This window comes from Monodelphis domestica, chromosome 1, assembly GCF_027887165.1.
Source record: "Monodelphis domestica isolate mMonDom1 chromosome 1, mMonDom1.pri, whole genome shotgun sequence".
NCBI classification, from domain to species: Eukaryota; Metazoa; Chordata; class Mammalia; order Didelphimorphia; family Didelphidae; genus Monodelphis; species Monodelphis domestica.
In genome coordinates this window covers 334028878-334046582 of record NC_077227.1, presented here as the reverse complement: position 1 = coordinate 334046582, position 17705 = coordinate 334028878, and the positions used below count along the sequence as shown (strand labels likewise).

The 17705-nt window shown below is 36.2% G+C and overlaps 1 protein-coding gene and 1 pseudogene across 7 annotated transcripts in view; one reads left to right on the top strand and one right to left on the bottom strand.

Moving 5' to 3' along the window:
• Nucleotides 1-17705, bottom strand: part of DICER1 (dicer 1, ribonuclease III) — a 126602-nt gene that overhangs the window by 84944 nt on the left and 23953 nt on the right. The window contains exon 1 of one of the 7 annotated variants that reach the window (XM_056811318.1): nt 4602-4890. The exons of 5 other annotated variants lie outside the window; for them this stretch is intronic. The gene's annotated coding sequence lies outside the window, so the exon portion shown is untranslated. Of the gene's footprint in view, nt 1-732; nt 2912-4601; nt 4891-17705 lie in introns of those variants that run through there. One more of the 7 variants, XM_056811319.1, reaches the window with a different exon arrangement.
• LOC130456363 (uridylate-specific endoribonuclease-like) lies at nt 5022-5948 on the top strand (annotated as a pseudogene).

Here is a 17705-nt window from a genome sequence, read left to right as displayed (position 1 = left end):
AGACAGCAAGTACAATCTATTGATAGTCTCTTTTGTTTTGATGTGACAAAGCAATAGACCCAAAATTCTAATTTTAATTGATTAGTATAGATAAAATTAAAATCAGCCCATTTCTGCCAAATAGACCCTTTTAAAAAGCTGAAGATAACCCTAACTCCTGATGTACCAGGGACTCAGTCAAGTTCTAGTACAAACCAGCATGCTTAACCTACATTAGCATTTAAATACTGTAGCTTTGTTGCAATTTTCCAGACAAAGACTTGTAGCAGTCAACCCCTCCTAATAGAAAGCTAAAGGTATCTGAAGCTTCCCAATGAGATTTTCTGAACAATAAGTCAATAGTGAATGGCTCCAACAAACTTCTAATTCATCCATTTTATCAATGTCACATTCAAATACCATTAACTTCACAAACAAGTGTCAAGATTTCTTTCCCTCTCTCCTAAAAGCAAAAAAAATGGCAAACTCACACACAATCCCAACAGTGCACAAGGAGACAAACACAATATTAGGATCATGACTGTTAAAAGACCATAAGAATTATTTCTGCCTAATAATTTAAGGAAACTAAAAGAATTTTCAAGCTCTTTTGACTTCTAAAGCAGAAAATGCTGCAGAGATTTAAGTTTTCATTTTAAATTCGAGACAACTAATTACCTTGGAGAAATTTATAGCTAAGGTTTAGAAAGGAAGGTTTTGATAAATGTAAAAGCATTTATTAAAAACACTTACCATGTACCAGCAACAGTATTAACTAAACACTTGGAATACAAATATATATAGATATAAAAAAAGCAGGACTGCCCCTGCCTTCAAGAAGCTTACATTCAAATAATAGGAGCAGAATATGATGATAAGTAGAACAAAAAGGCAGTTGATTGTCAGTGTTCTTTCCAGAAACAGTGATAGTGTGGCTATGATTACAGTTATTATTACAAGAAAAGTAGTAATGGCTTAGTGTCTAGAGAAATGACCAGGTAGACCTCTGACATCTATGGGCAATGTGACATTGGGCAAGGCACAATCTTTCAGTATGTTAGACAAATCTCTAAAACTATTAAGTTATAGAGGGCAATATGAAATTACTGTGGTGGGACTTGAGGTGAATTCCCAGGTTAGGGAAGGGTACCTTTTGCAAGGATGCAAGACTCAGAAACTTAGCTTAAAAATAGAAAAGATAAATTTTTAATTTATAAGGTAATGTTGAATCTGACCAAGAGGACAGCATAAGTGGAAAACTGTCTCCTAGGGGGACAGCATAGATGGAAAGCTGTCCTTCAGTCGACATCAGGTCTGGGGTCCTTTACACCTTTTACAACAGCAAAGACACTACTCCAGAGTGGTATGCAATGAGGAGGTGGGGAGGGTTGCCTGAAGTCATGGGGGTGACCCTCATAGTTTAGAGGACAGATGGATGTCTGAGATACAACATAATGGTATCATGGAGGTGCATCTCTCTGTCTATCTCAAATATAAAGGACAATCCAAGAAGGATAATTCTCTCAGGGTCTTATAGGAGTTATCAGATGTTTTGGGTTGGGAGTCACAAAGATAGAAGGGAGCAAAGAAATTTCCCTGCTTACAGTTTGCCTGAAACATTTCTATAATTTGGGGGTGCAATGCTCATTCCAAAATGACAAGTACAGTCCCTATCCCTAATAAGAAATGGGGAAGGGGAAAGGAGTTAATGAAGGGGAAGAAAAGAGCCTGATGATTAGGGTGAAAAAAGTCCTGGAAAGTTCATAATTGACATCTGACAATTTGATTCTCAACTAAAGTTGAAGTCTAGATTATAATATTTCTTGATACTTAAACATCAGAGATATTTTAAAATAACTATCAAATCACACTGAGTGAAGAAGTGGGAAATGTAGTAAAAAAGAGTACTGGACTTGAATCCAGGAGCCTGGGGTTCAAATTTCAAATTTCCTACTCTTCAGCTGTGTGTCCTTGGGCAAATAATCTCACTTCTCTGAAATTGTTTCCTTGGCTATAAAACAGGGATAAAATATTTAACACTACCAAAAAGGATTTTTATAAGCAAAATGCTACATAAACCATAAAGCAATAGAGAAATTATTCCTAAAAGAGCCATTCCCCTATAGTCAAATATTATGAACAGTTTTTGAAAGAAGTAATTTACAAGCTATTTACAATCACATGAAAAAAAATGAGGGAAATATAGGATAAAAATTTATAAAAAGAAAATGACAACTGCCATATGGAGCTATGAGAGAATGGGCACTATTAATACACTGTTGGTGGAGTTGTGAATTGGTCCAACCAAACTGGAAAACAATTTGGACCTAAATCCCAAAAGTTACTATGATATTCTTCAGTAGGTCAAAGAAAAGGAAAAGAACTCATACAAACAAAAGAATTTATGGGAGCACTTTTTGTTGCAGTAAAAAAGGAAGTTAATGCCCATTAATTAAAAAATAACTAAATAATTATGGGTAATATTGTATCATAAGAAACATTATATTCCAAAATCTGGAAGATTTGCATGAACTGGCCAGGTAAACAGAACTAAGAATAACTGATATGATGAATGAAAAAAATGTAAAGGGAAAAAAATTCAAAAGACATAATTCAAATCAATGCAATCACCATCTGAGGACTCCAGATGAGTGATGACGAAGCATGTTTCCCATCTTTTAATTAAGATGTGATGGATAAGACATACATTTTCATGTGTGGCTAACATGTGAATATGTTTTGTTTGAATAGGAAGGGTTTTCTGAGGGGACAAGGAGATAGAACAGATGGGTAATGAAAAAAGAAGAAAAAAGAACATCAATGAAACTGTTTTTAATGCATAGAACAGTTCAGAAGGTGACAGAGAAGTAAGACATTTTTAATACTGTCTTGCTGAATTTTAAAAACCAAACTGTATGGAATACAAATTATTTCATATTTCATCCCTTTTGCTTATTTACTAAAATGATCATAATGGCGGATGTCTAAATTTACAATAAAAATTAAAAAAATAATTTGTAGGTGATATTGAAGTTAGAATTTTTTTGTTTTTATCGAAAATACTTTTTATATAGTTATAGAGTACACAAATTGCATCTGGAATGCTTACACATCAGAAGTTATTCAAAATTACATAACTTTGCATGTACTAGGCCCCATTCTCATTTTCCAAGGTGTAATTATCTGGGAGATATTATAATTATGAACATTTAGATTAGAATTTAAAGGATAAGTCTGATGGAGACACTTTGGGGTTTTCCATCAGCAAGGGTATCTTAGTTAGGCAATTAAGATAGATAAAGAGCTAGGTCCAAAATTGAATAAAAGAAAAAGGGCGAGGTAGATTTTATTAGGAAGACTGTGAAGCACTTTCAAGTGCCTGCAACAAATCCATTTTTTAAAAAAACAGCCTGTCAGCAAATCATACTATATACCTTCAAACAAAGATACAACCTCCCAAAGTGACTTAAATATCACAGAAAGGCACATAAGGGTCATAAATAGTTTGTAGCACATTAAGTTCAACTCTTTTTTTTTGGGGGGGGGGTATGGCCTACATTTTATCTATTTAGAAATTCCCTTTATCAATGAACATCAAGCACCTGGTGGGCCTGTCATATATATATATATATATATATATATATATATATATATTTTTTTTTTTAAACCCTTACCTTCCGTCTTGGAGTCAATACTGTATATTGGCTCCAAGGCAGAAGAGTGGTAAGGGCTAGGCAATGGGGGTCAAGTGACTTGCTCAGGGTCACACAGCTGGAAAGTGTCTGAGGCCAAATTTGAACCTAGGACCTCCCGTCTCTAGGACTGGCTCTCAATCCACTGAGCTACCCAGCTGCCCCCCCCCTTTTTTTTTTAAATTTTAAGAAGAAATTTTATTAAGCTCTTTTTAAGATGAACAGTAAAGGAGATGCCTCCATTGACTGTGGTTTTTAAAAATCTTAACCTAGCTATCTGCTTCCATAATAGTGCCATAACATTGGGCCTGGCATCAGGAAGATCTGAACTCAAATTCAGTCTCAAGACTCTTACTAGCTGTGACTCTGGGCAAGTCATTTAACCTCTGTTTGCCTCAGTTTTCTCAACTGTAAATTAGAGATATTAATATCACCTACCCAGTAGGGATGTGATGAGGATCAAATAAAAGAATGCTTATAAAATGCTTAGCATAGTGCCTGGCATAAGAATAATAAGTACATAAGAAGTATTTATTCCCTACTTCTAGTTTTAAATAACTGCCTAGGGGGAAGCTAGGTGGGTCAGTGGGTTGAGAGCCAGGCCTAGAGATGAGAGGTCCTAGGTTCAAATCTGGCCTCAGATACTTCCTAGCTGTGTGACCCTGGACAAGTCACTTAACCCCTACTGCCTAGCCCTTATCACTCTTCTGCATTGGTTCTAAGACAGAAGGTAAAGGTTAAAAAAAAAACTGCCTGAGGCACTAAAAAGTTAAGTGACCTATGCAGAGTCACCAACCAACCCACAAACAAGAGCTGAGCCAGTGTCACCATTGCTTGGGCTCCAAAGTGACTATAAATGGAGGTAAATTAATCATACATCAAATGGATATAACTCAGAACTACTAATTAGAGAAATAAAAATTAAATCACCTTGCACTGATCATACTGGCAATGACAAAAGAGAAAAATTACAGCTGCTGAAGGAACTTCTGGAAAACAAAAACATGAACATAATGTTCATGGAGCTGTGAATTTGGCCATTCTAGAAAGTATTTTGAAACTAGGCTCCAAAAGTCAATAAATCATGGTCCTTTGACCCAGACAAAGCCTGTAACACAGAGACCAAAGAAAGGAGTAAAATATCCATATGAACAAAAATATTTATAGTTCCACATTTTGCAGTAGCAAAATAACTAGAAACTAAGGGAATGAATACCCACCTAGAAGGAATAGCTAAACAAATTATGGTATATAAATGAAATGAAATATTATTGTGCCAAGAAAAAAAGGACTAAAAAAAAAGGTTGAACTGATGCAAAATGAAGTGAGTATAACCAGGAGAACAATTTATACAATGATAGCAACATTAAAAAGAAAACTTTCAAAGACTATAGACAAACCACAATTCCAGAGAACTAATGAGGAAGAAACACACCACATATTTTCTGTGAGGTTACACATTTAAAATGCAGAATGAGATCTCAGAAAAGATCTACAAGGCAGACACCAACAAAATCAGAAAGGAAGATATTATTCTCAATAGCCAGAACTGTGTCTCCCCCTCTGAAACAAATGACCAAGAGGATGGATGCCCTGAGCCGCTCTACAGCTATTTAATGAAGAACTCTTCTCCAAACCAACCTACGCTGCATTCATCAGTCTACTCAATAACTACCACCAGGTAACAGGTCAGGGAGAACACTTCAATTCTCAGGAACTTCAGGAACAGGACACTTTTCTTCGAGAGATAATGAAGACAGCTGTCATGAAGGAACTCTATGGCTTCCTCCATCAAAAAAGATACAGCTCAGAGCAAGAATTTGTCAGTGACCTGAAGAAGATGTGGTTTGAGTTGTATTCCCAGGGCCATGATGAGGGTGACTCCAATGGCTTTGAACATGTTTTCTCCGGTGAAGTAAAAAAGGCAAAAGTGTCAGGATTCCATAACTGGATCTGTTTCTACAGGAGAAGGAGGGTCTGATTGACTATTATAGCCACAACTATGACGGGCCGTGGGACTCGTATCCTGATCTGCTAGGAATGCAATTCAAGTGGAATGGCTACTTCAAAGAAGTGGGATTGGCTTTCACTGGCAATAGTCCGGAGTTTGAGTTTGCTCTCTATTCCTTGTGCTTCATCAGCAGGCCTGGTGGTGTGTGTCATTTGAGCCTAGGTGGGTACCCCCTGGCTATCCAAATCTATACCTGGAACAAGGTGGCCTATGGAAATGGCAAGAAGTACATTACTATAGCCTATATCGTGTCTTCAACAAATTAGAGTTCTGGGAAAGGAAAGAATGTGAGGTTCACTGGAGGTCTTCAGAAGCTGTGGTGCTATCTGCCCTGGGCTAGAGTTGGAAGGCATTATTATACACTGACCTATTTGAAATGGAGTTTTCATCAGAGAAATGATTGTCAAAGAAGGTTTTCAAGCCTAGAAAAGCCCAAAAAGGAGAAAGAATAAAGATTTAAATTAGGAAAAAATGACAACAACCAATCCAGAGGAAGATCTGGACCAAAGTCCTCTCTAGCACTTCTGCAGTGAAGACAAGTGGACACAATTTATGAGTAGAATATTGATAACTAGTTTTTTTTACACTAATATGTTATGGAACAACAATAATAATAGCAATAATACACATGCCTAGATACTAGTCCATTCCACTATTACAGACTTCAAATATATTGGAAAACTCAACTAATAAAACATATTAGAAATAAATCATTATGAACAAATCTGTTGCCCACAATTGTCTAGGTATTACACTAGACTTAACAATCATTTAAGAACAGTATTTTTAGTGTTAGCTACCCCAAATGTTCATAATCTCCAAACTCCATGAAATAAAACTTTTCACAACATAAAAGCCTATAGCAAAGGAGATTAAAATAATGCAGGGACAGGATGAGAAACAAATGATCTGAGGCCATCTCCATGTGCTATAAGAGTTCTACCAAGGATGCTTTCAGAGACCCTATAGAAGATGAGCCTACCTCCTAATACTTTTATTCAACTGTAATTAGAAGTTATTTTGTATATCTGTGAAGTAGTCTGTAAAACAGCAAATAGAAAAGAAAAATAGCAGGATACCAACTTGTTCCAGACTGTCTCTATCTGAACTTCCTCAAAAACAAATAAGAATGCCATGATAAACTAAAAATAATTGTACACTTATTGAGGTCAACCAATAGTCATGTTGCTATCTCACTGGAGCATTATACATACTGAAAGATGTGTTAACATGCTTTTTGGTAAAACCATATAGCTTGGTATCATTCACTGACGTCAAGTAAGTAATAAGATGTTTTGGTTTAACTCCCTTTTAACTTGAAGGTGATTTTTAGTTCTTAGTACAGATCTCAATGGATTCAAGGATGGACAGTCCATAACAGACTTAAATGATCCCCCTAAAAAAATAGCATGTTTTATATTGGTCCATTCATAGTATTGTGTCAGTGGCATGTTTTAGAGAAGAGCTTTCCATGTGAATACCAAATACTCTAGCACTAACACAATACTTGGATCTATTTTTGTAAATCTGCAATACACAAACAAGCCACATATGTACAACTAAATAAAAGGACTACTGATCATTAATAAAGACAGAATAAGCATCTCAGTAAAAAAAAATAAAATAAAATGCAGAATGATAAATACATTTTAAGACACTTAAGGCAAAGAGAATTAGCATTACTTGATTATGCATATGTCAGAAAGATTTTTTTCTTTATTGATGTTGCTCAATTATTGAGGGATGAAAGAAATAGGAGGTTAAGAAAATAATGTCTTCTTAATTGGAAAGTTCTTCATTAAAAAAATTAAGGCATGGTCGACATCTATACCACATTAATGAATCTATTGAAATAAAATCTATTGAAGTAATGAAATAAAGGTGAACTGCCAATGAAAAGTCATATGAGGAAACATTTTGCTTACTAATACTGCATTAGATAAAAGCAGACACATTTGAACAAAGATGATCAAATGATGTTCCCTTTTTTCTTTACTCTTTTACCAGGGGACAAAATTTATGAGATTTTCCATATGAAGCATACCTTTTATAAACATACTTTTTGTTCTATTTTCAGAATAAATCTATAGTTTTCAAAAATAGTTCATCATTTTCTCAGAAAATTCATGTGAGGAGGAGGAGTCAAGATGGCAGCCTAGAAGGAGCAGAAGTACAGACCTCTGAATACCCTTCCTTACTGATCACAAACTGAACGCTCCTGGGGGACTGAAAATCAGACTGAACAACAAGACAGAGCCAAGGAACCCTCCTGCTGGACTTAATTCAAAAGGTACACACCCCAAAAAGCCAGAATCCAACAACACTTGGGTTTAAGGTACCAGGACCCATTCCTCCTCCCACCTAGAAGGCTGAGACTCCAGCGGCAGCGGGAACTTCTGGGAGGGCAAAGGTGCTGGTCTGGAGGGTGTACCTTGCGGGCAGGGCTGTGCCAAGTTCAGAGCTTCCAACACAGAGGGTGGTGAAGGAGCTAGAGAGGGAGCAAAGACCTGGCAGCCAAGCCAGAGCTGTGGATATTTGCTCCATATTTGCTCCAGCCTTCCAGGAGGTTTTGAACTCAAAACACACCCAGCCTAACTGAGCTGAACTGAATCCCATCAAAAGTCTCCAAAACTGAGGGAAACCCAGGCTCCCCACCCATCCTCATTGACTGCTGAACTTTAATCCAATCAAAAGCATCCAGATGACAGGGAAGTTCAAAGCCCCAACAACCCTCCCCCAGAGACTACACCAAGAGATCTTCTGTTAAAGCACCAAGAGGGGAGACTGACAGAAGCTCCCAAAACCAAAAAAAAAATGGAAAAGATCAAGAGCACAGACAAATACGGAGAGTAAAGAAGGGGTGAATATGAGCAAACAACAGAAAAAGAAGAAAGACATTAAAATAGACAGCTTCTATTCAGCAAACGGAACAGAGGGGGAGAGATCAGCAAACGATAAATCAGAAATCCCAGTGAATTGGATACAGGCTGTGGAAGAACTCAAAACACAATTAAGAGAGGCTGAACACAATTGGGGAAAGAACTTCAAAATTAAGATGAGTCATCTGGAAACAGAGGCACTTGAAGAATAAAAGCGAGAAAATAGTGTCTTGAAAGTCAAAATCAGCCAGCTGGAAAATGAGGCAAAGGAGATGAAAGATGAGGTAAAGAGGATGAAAGATGACCTTCAAAGAAAATCAGACCAGAATGAAAAGGATGACCAAAAAGCCAGAGAAGAAATTCAGGCTTTAAGAACCAGAATACAACAACTGGAACTAAGTGACCTCACAAGGCAGCAGGACACTATAAAACAAAATGAAAAGAATTAAAAAATTGAGGAAAATATGAAGCATCTCATTCACAAAACAGACTTTTAGAAAGTAGTTCGAAAAGAGACAATTTAAGAATCATTGGTCTACCAGAAGACCATGACAAAAGAAAAATCCTGGACATAATACTACAGGAAATTATTCAGGAAAACTGCCCTGATGTCCTAGAACAAGAGGGAAAAGTGGAGATTGAAAGAATCACAGATCACCTCCTGTACTTAATCCCCAACTGACAACACCCAGGAATGTTATAGCCAAATTCAAGAGCTATCAGACCAAAGAAAACATACTACAAGCTGCCAAGAAGAAGTCATTCAGAAACCATGGAACCACAGTGAGGATAATGCAGGATCTGACTGTATCCACACTGAAGGACTGAAAGGCATGGAATATGATATTCCGGAAAGCAAGGGAACTAGATCTACACTCAAGAATCAACTACCCAGCAAAACTGACTATATTCTTAAAGGGGAAAGTATGGTCATTCAACAAAATAGAAGAATTCCAAGCATTTGTAAAGAAAAGACCAGACCTGAACAGAAAATTTGGTGCCCAAGCACAGAACTCAAGAGAATCATCAAAAGGTAATTAAAAAAGAGGGAAAAAAACAAAACAACAAAAAAAAATTTTAAGAGACTCAATAAGTTAAAATGATATGTATCCCTATAAGAAAAGAGGTCATTGGTAACTCTTAAAAATTGTTGCTATCACCTGGGCAGCTAGAAGAATTACATTTAGAGGGAACAATGACAAATTGTATAGGATGAAAGGAGAAGACATAAATAGGTATATAGATATATGCATGCATAAATACATATACATGCAACTAAAGCTAAAAAAAGAGGTGAATACTAAAAATGGGAAAGAAACAAATGTCACAAAGAAGCTCATGGCGGGAGGGGGGAGAACATCAATACACTGGGATGGTAGAGGATGGAGATAGGAAATACTCAACTTTTATGTGCTTTGAAATTGACCTAAAGAGGGAAGGAAAATCCAATCCATTGGGGCAGAGAATAGATTTGCACAATATAGAGGAGTAGAAGAGTAACAAACAGACGGGTGGGAGGGAAGCAGTACAAGGGAGGGAAAAGATGGAGGGGCAATTTTAGAAAGACTACAGGGAAAATAAATGGGGGAGGGGGAAGTGAAGGGGATAGAAAGGGAAGTAAAATAAGGGTGGGAACTACGGCGCCTAATAAATAAACAAACATTGGTGTAGAAGGAAATAGTGAAAGAAGAAAAGGCAGGACCAGGAGAAGAAATCAAAATGCTGGGACATACACAGCTAGAAATCATAACTCCGAATGTGAATGGAATGAACTCCCACATAAAATACAAGCGAATAGCAGAGTGGATTAGAATCCAAAACCCTACCATATGCTGTTTACAAGAAACACACATGAGGAAGATAGATACGCATAGGGTGAAAGTAAGAGGATGGAGCCAAATCAATTGGGCATAAACTGATAAAAAGAAAGCAAGAGACGCAATCATGATATCTGACAAAGCCAAAGTAAAAATAAAACTAGTTAAAAGAGATAGGGAAGGTAATTACATCCTGATAAAAGGCAGTATAGACAATGAGGAAATATCTGTACTCAATATATATGTACCAAATGGCATAGCATCCAGATTTCTAAAGGAGAAACTAGTTGAGCTCAAGGATAAAACAGACAGAAAAACTATACTAGTGGGAGACCTGAACCTTCCTCTATCTAAACTAGATAAATCACACCAAAAAATAAATAAGAAAGAGGTAAGAGAAGTGAATGAAAGCTTAGAAAAATTAGAGTCACAAAAATTGACCTTGTATTAGGGCATAAAAACATTGCAAACAAGGGCAAAAGGGTAGAAATAATAAATGCAACCTTCTCAGATCACAATGCAATGAAAATAATAATTAGTAAGGGTACATTGAGAGGTAAATCAAAAATCAATTGGAAATTTAACAATACGATTCTCCAAAACCGGTTAAAGAACAAATTATAGATACAATAACTTCATTGAAGAAAATGATAATGATGAGACATTCTTTCAAAACCTATGGGATGCAGCCAAAGCAGTACTCAGGGACAAATTTATATCCTTAACTTCATATATTAACAAATTAAGAAGGGCAGAGGTCCATGAATTGGGCATGCAAATTAAAAAACTAGAACAAATTAAAAATCCTCAAATGATGACTAAATTAGAGATCCTAAAAATCAAAGGAGAAATCAATAAAATTGAAAGTCAAAGAACTATTGATTTAATAAATAAGACTAGAAGCTGGTACTTTGAAAAAACAAATAAAATAGACAAAGTACTAGTCAGTCTAATTTTAAAAAGGAAAGAAAAAAAAACAAATTGACAGTATCCAAGATGAAAAGGGAGACCTCACCTCTAATGAAGAGAAATTAAGGCAATCATTAAAACTACCATGACTAATTATATGGCAACAAATACGGCAATCTAGGTGAAATGGATGAATACTTTCAAAAATATAAATTGCCTAGACTAGCAGGGGAAGAAATAAATGACCTAAACAACCCCATATCAGAAAAAGAAATTGAACAAGCCATCAAAGAACTCCCTAAGAAAAAATCCCCAGGTCCAGATGGACTCAAAAATAAATTCTATCAAACATTCAAAGAACAACTAATCCCAATATTATACAAACTATTTGACAGAATAAGCAAAGAAGGAGTTCTACCAAATTCATTTTACAACACAAATATGGTACTGATCCCAAAGCCAGGCATATCAAAAAACAGAGAAAGAAAACTATAGACCAATCTCCCTAATGAATATAGATGGGAAAATCTTAAATAGGATAGTAGCAAAAAGACTCCAGCAAGTGATCACAAGGGTTATTCACTATGAGCAGGTAGGATTCATACCAGGAATGCAAGGATGGTTCAACATTAGGAAAACTATCCGAATAATTGACCATATTAACAAGCAAACCAACAAAACCCACATGATTATCTCAATAGATGCAGAAAAAGCCTTTGATAAAATACAACACCCATTCCTATTGAAAACACTAGAAAGTATATTTCCCAAAAATAATAAACAATATATATCTGAAACCATCAGCAAACATCATCTGCAATGGGGATAAACTTGAAGCCTTCCCTATAAGATCAGGAGTGAAACAAAGATGCCCATTATCACCCCTATTATTTAACATTGTACTAGAAACACTAGCAGTAGCAATTAGAGAAGGAAAAGAAATTGAAGGTATTAAAATTGGCAATGAGGAAACCAAGCTATCACTCTTTGCGGATGATATGATGGTATACTTGAAGAATCCTAGAGAATCAACCAAAAAGCTAGTCAAAATAATCAACAACTTTATTATAGTTGCAGGATACAAAATAAACCCGTATAAGTAATCAGCATTTCTATATATCTCCAATACATCTCAGCAGCAAGAATTAGAAAGAGATACTCCATTTAAAATCACCATAGACAATATAAAATACTTAGGAATCGATCTACCGAGACAAACCCAGGAACTATATGAACACAACTACAAAACACTCTCCACACAATTAAAACTAGATCTAAACAATTGGAAAAACATTAATTGCTCATGGGTAGGACGAGCTAACATAATAAAAATGACAATCCTACCCAAATTAATTTACTTATTTAGTGCCATACCCATTGAACTACCAAAAAACTTCTTTACGGAATTAGAAAAAAAAAACATAAAGTTCATTTGGAAGAACAAAAGATCAAGGATATCCAGGGAAATCAGGGAAAAAAATGCGAAGGAAGGAGGACTTGCAGTCCCATATCTCAAACTATACTATAAAGCAGTAGTTACCAAAACAATTTGGTACTGGCTAAAAGACAGAAAAGAGGATCAGTAGAATAGACTTGGGGTAAATGACTTCAGCAAGACAGTTTATGATAACCCCAAAGACCCCAGTTTTGGGGACCAAAACCACTTTTGGATAAAAAGTGCTGGGAAAATTGGAAGACAGTATGTGAGAGATTAGGTTTGGATCAACATCTCACACCCTACACCAAGATAACTTCAGAATGGGTGAATGACCTGAATATAAAGAAGGAAACTATAAGCAAATCAGGCAAACACAGAATAGTATACTTTTCAGATATTTGGGAAAGGAAAAATTTTAAAACCAAGCAAGAGCTAGAAAAAAATCACAAAATGTAAAATCAACAATTTTGATTACATCAAATTAAAAAGGTTTTGTACAAACAAAAAGAATGCATCCAAAATTAGAATGGAAGCAGCAAATTGTGAAACAATCTTCATTACAAAAACCTCTGACAAAGGTCTAATCACTCAAATTTATAGAGCTAAACCAGTTGTACAAAAAATCAAGCCATTCTCCAATAGAAAAATGGGCAAGGGACATGAATAGGCAATTTTCAGTTAAAGAAATCAAAACTATTAATAAGCACATGAAAAAGTGCTCTAAATCTCTTATAATCAGAGAAATGCAAATCAAAACAACTCTGAGGTATCACCTCACACCTAGCAGATTGGCTAACATGACAGCAAAGGTAAGTAATGAATGTTGGAGGGATGTGGCAAAGTCTGGACATTAATGCATTGCTGGTGGAGTTGTGAATTGATCCAACCATTCTGGAGAGAAATTTGGAACTATGCCCACAGGGAACTAAAAGACTGCCCTTTAATCCAGCCATAGCACTGCTGAGTTTGTACCCCAAAGAGATAATAAGGAAAAAGACATGTACAAAAATATTCATAGCTGCGCTCTTTGTGGTGGCCAAAAATTGGAAAATGAGGGGATGCCCTTCAATTGGGGAATGGCTGAATAAATTGTAGTATATATTGGTGATGGATTACTATTTTGCTCAAAGGAATAATAAAGTGGAGGAATTCCATGGGAACTGGAACAACCTCCAGGAATTGATGCAGAGTGAGAGCAGAACCAGGAAAACATTGTACACAGAGACTGATACACTGTGGTACAATAGAATGTTACGGACTTCTCCATTAGTGGCAATGCAATGACCCTGAACAACTCTGAGGAACCTACGAGAAAAACCACTATCCACATCCAGAGGAAACCGTGTGGGAGTAAAAACACCAAAGAAAAACAACTGCTTGAATACATGGGTTAAAGGCATATTGTTGGGGATGTAGACTCTCAATGAACATCCTAGTGTAAACAACAACATGGAAATGGGTTCTGATCAAGAACATATGTAATACCCAATGAAATTGCGTGTTGGCTGCAGGAAGAGTGGGTGGAGAGGAAGGAGGGAAATAATGTGATTATTATATCCAAGGAATAATATTCTAAATTGACTAAATAAACTTATTCAAATGGGAAAAAAATAAGAAAGAATGGGATGAAAATCAAAATGTACACTGGCTGTATAACACAGTATAGCTGTGTCCAGCGACTATAGTCATCTTAACATGACTGACCGTCCCCCAGTCATAGATATATTCCCCTCTCCTAACATCCAAGAAACAGCCTGAATCTCCATGTCTCTCAACTCTTCTATTTTGGTGAATCTTTATCCTCCTCCTAACTTTGGAAAGACATCTCCCAGGTTCTGTTTTTACAACTTGCCATCTCTAGCCATCTCATTCACTCTCACATTTCAAGCAATATCTGGCTATACAAATTACTTTTCATTAACCCTGAAATTTACAACTGCGCCAACTCCAAGTAAATATATATGTATACACAATTATATTTAGTCTTGTTTCTAATAACTCAATAAAACTTTTTAGAAAAAGAAAAATCTTGCAGATCAAAGCATACTTTTTTCAACTTTATTTTCTTGAATTTTTTTGTTCTCGTTTCTTTTGAAAACATGCTTAATATGGAAATGTTTTGCATGACTGCACATGGATAATCTGTATTAAATTGCTTGCCTTCTCAAGGAGTAGGTAGAGGAGGAAGAGAAAGAATATGGAGTTCATTATTTTAAGAAAGAATATTTTAAAATGTTTTACTTGTAATTAGAAAAAAATTAAATATCAATTTTTATTGAAGAAAAAAATAGTATATTGTCACACAAATGACTATGCCTAATAAGACCCCAAAACCTATTCATCATTTTAGATACTTTCATGCAATCCTAGATTTAGACATGAGATTTCAGAGGTCACCTAGATCAATTCCCTCACTTTTCAGATAAGAATTGAGGTCCAGTTGAATGGCCTCTTCTGGTTCACAACCAGTGGCAGATCCAGAATTCAAACCCAGGTCTTATAATGCCAGTCCAAGACCCTTTCCCTTTAAAACCTCTAGTAACCATTCAAAACCAATAATCAATGACTCCCAAAGGGCATTTGTTGTTTGGAAAATCATAATAAACAAGGAAATATTTGAATTACTCATTTTGTGACAAGATACAAGCATAACAATTCCACAAGAGCCATGGTAGCAAACCTATGGCATGCATGCCAGAGGGGGGCACTCAGAGCCCTCTCTGTGGGCACACACACTGTCACTCCAACACAGAGTTCACCAAGGGGGCCAGACTGCACCCCTCCCCCTCTCCATGCATGCCTGAGGACATTTCCTACATTACCCATCCCTCTAAATGGTTTGCCATCATTGCATTAGACCATAAAGAATTCAGGTTACATTTGAGAGATTTATACAATATCCTGTTTGCAAGGACAATGGTCACAGTACATCAGAAGATTTTACTTTGAAAAAGGGAATATCAGTTAGAAAATCAATAAACAAGACCCAAAGATTTCAGGATATTTCCCAGTGTCAATAATAGTTCCATTACCAAAAACATTCATATATATTCCACTCTTCCCTATGCTAGTGACAATCTATGGTTACTCCCTGCTGCCTGTCATTGTGTCCATACCTATCCTTAGGTACTCTCAGACAAATCTACCCTGTCACATGCTTCTTGGCATTAGTGTCATCTGTTCACAGATTACCTTCCTGACTATCTTAATCCAGACCCACAGGTCCCTTAAATACCTAATCACCTGCTTCTTTCACTGTCTTATAGCTACCAAAATTCCACCTCCTTTCTTCATTTTCCTCTATCCTAGACTTATACTGAAACAAAGTAAAAATCTACAAACTCCCTTTCTCTTTCTAGTTTGTGGGTCTCATAAAAACATAAATTTCCCTACGTAGTACCTCTTATCCTTTCTAGCTTCTGGCACAGTCTTCTCATCTCCTGCCCTGCCTCCACTTCCAATCTATATGCATCAGAAACACACACACTTCCAAGCAGAGAATCTGCCCACTTCCTGTCACTTCTAGACCTTTCTCTGCTTATACCACACTTTGTAACTTCTTACCCTTTGAATTTTATTTCACCTATTTCATGTAATCTTGCCCAGTCTCAAGACTGTCATGACTTCTACCAAGTCAGCTTCTTGCTGTCCATGCCATACCATCTTGAATATACTTTCTTGCCTTCCTCTTTTCCAACTCTGGCTCTAAGAAAAGAAACCATTGTCAAAACTGTCATTAATGACAAAGGCAATTCAATCATTTGTTTTATTTGTATCACCCTTCTCTGACTTCCCTCACCAAAATACTATCCCCTAGCTACCATTCTCCTATATGCGCTATCCACCCTCTTAAGATAGTAGCTGTTTAAGGACAGGATCTATTTTACTTGCTTATTACTGGTCTAGGGTCTACATGAACTATCTAATCTCAAATGAGTCCTCACTGATAAAACAAAAATACTTTTATTTCTAACAAATCTTTGATCCAAACTTCTATGCTCCTCAAACTCTTTTATTACAAATCTATAATTCAGCACCAGACTCTCTCCTGAGCTATAGACTGCTTTTTAAATGCTTCAAAATTATCTTTTTTAATTTAAATTCTATTTTTCATTTGACAAGCATTAGCTTTCTGTACTTTCTACCTCTTCCCTTCCCCCAGGAAAAAAGAAAAAAACTCCTGCCACAAATACAGAGTCAAGCAAAAATGTATTCCCACACTGGCCATGTCTAAAATTTTGTGTCTCAATATATGTATATCTAGTGTTCCATCTTTCTGTGAGGAAGGGGTGATCATTTATAGCATAGGTCCTCTGAAGCTAGGATTGAACATTGCATTTATCAGTTCTCAAGTGTTTCAAAATTGTAATGTATCCCCATTTTTCTGGCTCTCATTTCACTGTGCATTAGTGCAAAGTGATGTTCAAGCATTGTGTGCCACTTTTTTTCTCTCTTCCTTATTTGTATATACTTTTATTTGCATTCTTGCTATTATGTAAGAAAAGCTCCCTCCCTGATTCCTCCACTCCTTTTCTTCACTACTGTATCCATTTCCCTCTCATTTTCATTTTTCCTTTGAGGTTATCAAAACCTAAGAGATACCTCCAGGTCTTCCATCTTATTTGATGTCCTCTATGACCCCTGAAAGTACAGCTGACAGTTTTTACAGAACACTTTTATCAATCTTCATTAGAATTAAAACACTTTTTCCTTATAAGTCTCTTCTAACCACTCAGCAGTATTTATCTTTTTTTCAATTTCTCCTTATTCCAATGTTTGTAGTTCAGGGGTTTCCACTAAGCTCTGGTCTACCGGTCAATGCCTAAGAGAAACCACAAAATGAAAACCTAGAAATGTTATAGCCAAAACTGAGAACTTAAGAAGTCAAAGAAAGAATATCACTAGCAGCTAGAAGGAAAGAAGTCTGTAGCATAGATCTATAGTCAAGATTTAGCAAACACCACCCTAAAGAAGTAGATA